Below are 6091 nucleotides of genomic sequence, written 5' to 3' on the forward strand. Positions count from 1 at the left end.
GCTAATGGCTACCATACGGGGAATACCAGCTGCATCATAGTATCCCATATCACCATGCGACTGTCACTAGCACTTCGGCATCAACTGCATGCAAGCCAAGCTCTGCATTGAAAGGGAGCATGTGTAGAGCCCAGGTCCCCTGCAGGACTAGGGGACATGGGCTCTATACAGCATATCCTAGTCACATATAAGTGTATATTACACCAGTGATAGTCCCTGCAAGTTAATGGTGCTCTGAGGGATGCACAAATCCTTGTAGGAGCCCTGTTCCCTGCACGGGGCAGGGTGGGATTTAATCTGTGCTCACTTTCATATGGAATTCCCTTGGTATGTGTGCTAGGCACAGTGCACAGTCATAGAGGACAGCATTGCAGGTTTGCCTGGAACAGGCTGCTGGACAACCAGGAATATGCGGACAGGCTGGTCTCTGTGATAGACCAGCGCTGGTCCCACTTCTTTGGGAAGTGGAAGAGTCACCACAGCCTTTCAGTGCAGCCGCCAGAGGAGAGAACACTGCCTGCCACTGAGACGCAGGCCTGGCCCCAGCCACCCTACTCACCCACACTGCACAGAGGGAGAAAGACCTGTCTGGGCCCTGTGTCCTGCCGTGGTGGGTGAGACTGAACTTGAGCCTTCCTTCTTCCCTCCCAATATGCAAAACAAGCCTGCACCTGCGAATGCTGAAGCCAAGGTGAAATCCACCGAGGAGGAGGGAAGCAACTGTGAGATGCTAGCAACGCATTTTGGAAGCTCCACGAGGAGCAGGAAAAGGAGTGGCTCTTCTCCCTGCCTGAGCTTTGTGAGTATGTGCGGTGGAGTGGGGGGAACGGGACCAGTTGGGTGTGGACAGCGTGAGAACCTGGACTGTGAGAGCGGATTGTGGAGATCATAGAAATAAACTGAGGGAGAGCAAGAGGCTGGGAAAAGAAAGGAAGGAAGGAGACAATTTAAGAGAAGCTGAGGGAGCAGAAAGGATGGAGAGGGAGATTGAAGAACAGGGGGAAAGACGTGAGGAAATAACTGGGGAAATGGAAGGGGAGAACAGATAAGGAAAAAATTCTGAACAGTCCCGAAATGTTAGACTGAATTTTAGTTTCTTGTTGTTTGGTTTGTTATAGCCCCAGTTTCTGTATTGGAAACTCATAACTTTGGTTATGAAGTTATCAGGACAAAGCTGGATTTTGAACAGGTAGGCAGGGGCAATTTGGGACTTTTGACAATTTGAGATGATGGGATAAACATATTAGCTGGATGTTTCTGCTAAAATAATCAGCAGTGAGATAGTTACTGTTGACGTTTAGATTGCCATAATTAAGTTTCAGGATTAACTCACTGAGATAAACAGGGCAGCTCAGTTAGTGTTCCAGGCTGTCTGCAGTCTCACTGCATCAGTTTTCATTTGGTTAATCTTAAGGTTTTCTTCGCAACCATAAGGGCTAGAAACTTAATTGTTAAAAATGAGTGCTTCGATTCTTGAGCATAGTTCTGTAGAACTGCAGGACACAAGCGGCTGTATGGAAAAAAGGGCCTCAAACTTGCAATATTCAAAACTATGGGTCATTGTAAAGATATTGCCTGGATGGCAGTCTGGCCTTGCAGATAAGGCTCGACTGTTGTGGGATTTGGCCTTCCTGTATCTGTGGTGCCTAGGGCTGGGCATGTGTTCTGCTGGCCAGCTCCCCTCATCCTTGCTCACAGCTGCCAGGTCGATGTTGTCTTGGAGAACACAACCGAGGTGACACTGAAATCCTGCCTCTTTTCTGGTAAGTGTCACCTTCCATATGGCTTTATGTGGGAGGGGAGCATATGATCCTGTAGATACAATTTAAAAGGAAACATTCTCCTCCTAACTGATTAAAAGGAAAGCAAGAAAGCAAGCATGCAAGCTTAATTTAAACTCCAGCACAGGCTAACAGCCATATTCCGCTCTTCCTTCTGCATACAGATCAATGGAAGCATATGGCCCTGAAGCATTAGTCTGTATCACTCCAAGCTCTGAGGAATGCTTGTTTATTTCCAGTGTTGAGTGTAAGTTTATTGATCTTAACCGCACTGAAATTAAGTAATACAAGGAGATAAAGTTATAGTGATTCATATAATTGTGCAGTAAACATGTGCAAAGAGGGAGTCCTGAGTGAAATAAGACATGCTGCCCATCTGGCAGACTTCCCACAAATGCTTAGCACAGCCGATGGGGGTAGAGGGGCACAGAGGTTGGCATGTATCTTGGTCAGGAGACACTAAGGGGTTACAGAAGGGTTTTAACAATGGGACGCTCTGGGAGCCATGAGGAGAGGGAGGTTGGAAGGGCTATAAGGGAGCAAGCAAAGTGGTCCCGTGAGGTTCGTCTTTCAAGGTGTGTGTGGAGGTGACAATGGGCCACTGGGTCTGGGTGTTGAAAATGCAGAACCCCATGTGACAGCACTGTTCAGAGATGCCTAGGGTTGACCCTGGGTTTAAGAACATATGAACCGCTCCACTAACACTTTGGCTAAACGTGTATTGTGTAGCTCACTTTACCTCATTTGGGGCCCCAATCCTGCAAAGATTTACACACACTCTTCACTGCAAATAGTCCCATTCCAGTGCCTGAGATTACTCACGAGAATAGCACCTAGCTCTTATATCACACTTTTCACCAACAGATCTCAAAGGAGATGATAGTGCATAACATTCAGCATGTGTTACATCTTTGCAGGATCAGGGCCTTAATAGCAAACAATATAGTGGCAAACATCATCAATGGATTTTGATGGCTAAAATTACAGACATGAGTTGGTTGAGGGATAGTAAGTTATACCAATCAGATAGATAGCTAAAAACTTCAAAGGTTTAGCAATGCATCACTGATGTGTATTTGTGTAAGCTGTATGCATATATGAGGGGGGAGAGAGGAAAAATACTAACACTAAAGTAAACAGAAGTCACTTCATTCATTTAGATGTCAGCCTTAAAATAAAAATAGTGTCTATCCAAAATATGATGAATTCTCCTTTTTTTAATCACTTTTTTAAAAAAATTGTTAGCTTATAAAGCACATATTTAAAATTCTCACCCTTTGTTCATCCCAAAATGATATTTCATTAGCATTAAAAATATCTGCGTAATACTAATTTGATTTTGTTTGTTTTTACATTTATTGTATTGAAAGAAATATGGTTTTAATTGGCTTACTGGGTTGTTTGCATTTCAGCTGGCATTATTAAAACCTACGGAAAGTATCTCACTATATAGCTCTGAAGAAAATTGAAACGGATTTAAATTGCAGATACCAGCACAGACATATAGACCTCATATATCAAATGAATTCTTCACATAAGAAGAGGTTGGCAAGAAAATCCAAGTCATTGCAGTGTCATTTGTATTTCCTTACATTGCTTTATTCTGCAGGGAGGAAAAAGAAGGGCCACTTTTAAAATTAACTACAAAACAGCCATACTATAAAAGGCTCCTCCCAATGTAAGTATGTTATTTCGCCTGGAAAAGTCCTTTTTTGTAGCAAAGCATTTTGAGGTGAGGGGCTGATTCTTCTTTGGGAGAGAAAAGGCATTCTTGTGAGTTGGGTGTTTTCCATTGTTAGTGTGTTGTAGTTTACATGATTTGCTGCCCTTTCGTCTGGACTTCAGTGTGAGCACTTAAAAAAAAAAGATATTTGGAACTTTGGCCTGGTGTGTGACTTATTTGAATGTGGGGAGGCGGGTGGATCCCCCTCTTTCCCTTTTGTGCAATATTACTTTGTCTTAATCTCCAGCATTTCCTAAGAGTTAGCAGTCTTTAAAGAAAGAAAAAAGCCTCCTATTAGATAATTAAGAAGAGGATAAAAATATAACATGGTTAGTAAATGTAAATATAGAAGCAATCTCTGATATTTCAGTATTTATTGAGTTGTCAATATCTTTTTATGAATGTTTTATGAATTGTGAAACAAAAGGACAAAATAACTTTATATGAAATATTTATATAACTTTAGAATATTTTTAACATATTACTAGAAAATTATTAGTTATCATTTAACACCTCAAATTGATTTCGGGGAATGAAAATCTAAAATAATATTGTTTCTGCACATATTCTAGCCGACAAATTTCTTTATTTACCACCGAATTTCAGTGTCTACTAGTTGTCAGATAACATTTGCATGTTATGGAGTTTAACAGTTTTTGCTATGGCTAGCATTTCACAGGATTAAAAAAAAAAAAAATCACCTGCAAAGAATTAGGTAACAGAGTGTGAAAGGTCTCGGCCATTCAGGAAATACTTCCTACTGGATTTAATTAGAGATTAAAAATAAAAGGTTTTAGTTGCAAACTTCAAACATACAACAACATGACATTTATTGAATGCACTAGCATTGCAGCCACAGTGAAAAGAATAAAAAACAGTAGAACTCAGTTGCTTTCAATAAACTTTTCAAATATAGTTTTTATTCAAAATTAATTATAATTTTATAGAGAAAAATCCATTTTATATCTGGGTTTATTATGAAAGGCAAGTTACTGAAAGAAGAGCCTTTAAAATATGTACAAAACATTAAAGGCCCCAGTTCTGGCCCAAATGCCATTCACTTTAATATTACACGCATCCACATAAGCCACATTTTTAGGGTTCTCTCTGCATTTTATAGTGTATAAACTGAGCATGTTTTTTTTCTGACTCATGCCTTAAGAACTTATACAGATATTGGATTAGCTAAGTTTCTATCGCACTCAAATCGGGTGTTTTCCTTCTGTATCTCATTTAAGATGAGCAGTGCTGATAACACAGTATTAAATGTCAAATGAGCAAAAACAGTGTGCAACGTGAAAGAGTCTCTGCATTTAATTTAGATGGTTCCAGAGCAAGAAACGGGATGGAATGTCATTCTTTTTCCTTATGAGTCCGTTTTGACAAAATATCTTTAAAGCCATTAGGTCTTGGTCCTACAGTTAGGTCTTGCGTCCTAATCACCTGGCAATTACCCATTTTTATCACTTATTCTGTGCCAACATTAGGTTAATCAGTGTTAGGTAATATAGTAAAACTATATCTATGCACATTTAATTCTCTAATTATGCAGAGCAGCATTAAACCTGTTCCACTGTCGTGTGTTTAATTTGTCTGCTTCAAAATAACCTATTAGTTGGTTTTTTTCTTTAATTCCTGTCTTAAATTTGAGGCCCTTTACTTCTGCAAATGGATGCTGGTGATATATAAAAGGTCTCCTCTATGAGTAGGTAATGAGGCATCCAAAATGCTACGGTTAATTAAATGTACTGATTTTATCACATCATAATCCTGATCTTCAGGTACTGTATGTAATCAGACTGTTACAAATCAACTGTTATACATGAAAAGTTACATTGAAATGGGACCAGGCATCTGATTTAAACAGGCAGAGGAAAGAAATCCATCTTTAACTGGAGTTAAGGTGTGTGCTATAGGACTACACCTTGTGTGATTTGCAAGATCAGTCACTTTTTTGAGTTTCCGCCTTAACTTCAGAAGTCTTGGGTTTTGTGGGTTGAAGAAGAGAAATAGAATTGTTTTGGAGATTCAGTTTCCTTATTTTATGCTAGCATTAAAGAGAGACAAAATCCGTGTTACGGAGGCATGAAAATATAACCTGTATCGACACTGAAAAGATACTTCCCAGGTTTTAAAGTGTTCACTTACTATTCACAGATTCTTATTAGACTATCACAGGCATAGAGCAACTTTATTTTTTAAACTTTTATTTTTTAACTTTTTAAGTTTATTTTAAACTTTTATTTTTTAAACAAGAGTTTGAAATTGTTTGCTTTTAGCTTGTTGGGTTTTTTTTAAATGGCCAGGAGTGGACCCACATACTCATTTATACAGTATATAATATCGAAATCAGCAAGAACTTCACTCACTAACTTCACTCACTAACTTCACTAACTTCACTCACTAACATCCACTTACAGCCAAGTTGGATAAAGAGAAACTGCAATTACAGTGAAATAGAATGAGCAATGGGGTTTTTTTTTCTCCACCACAGGGCAACAAGCAAATGGAAATTCTGGTTATAGTGGCTCTATATTTATGAAGTATAGAGTCCAGAGTGGGGTTATTACATGATACGGAGACCTTA

At 39.4% G+C, this 6091-nt stretch overlaps 1 long non-coding RNA gene across 2 annotated transcripts; it reads left to right on the top strand.

Annotated features, from left to right (window-relative positions):
• The first annotated feature begins 666 nt into the window (after window positions 1-666).
• Window positions 667-3794, top strand: LOC141993656 (uncharacterized). Of its 2 annotated transcripts, none has more exons than XR_012640922.1 (3): window positions 667-799; window positions 1946-2028; window positions 3194-3794. It is a non-coding gene; the product is annotated as an uncharacterized LOC141993656 (long non-coding RNA). The 2 variants fall into 2 exon arrangements; XR_012640921.1 differs by lacking the exon at window positions 667-799 and adding an exon at window positions 1720-1763.
• Window positions 3795-6091: the final 2297 nt, after the last annotated feature.

This window comes from Natator depressus, chromosome 9 (assembly GCF_965152275.1).
Source record: "Natator depressus isolate rNatDep1 chromosome 9, rNatDep2.hap1, whole genome shotgun sequence".
NCBI lineage: Eukaryota > Metazoa > Chordata > Testudines > Cheloniidae > Natator > Natator depressus.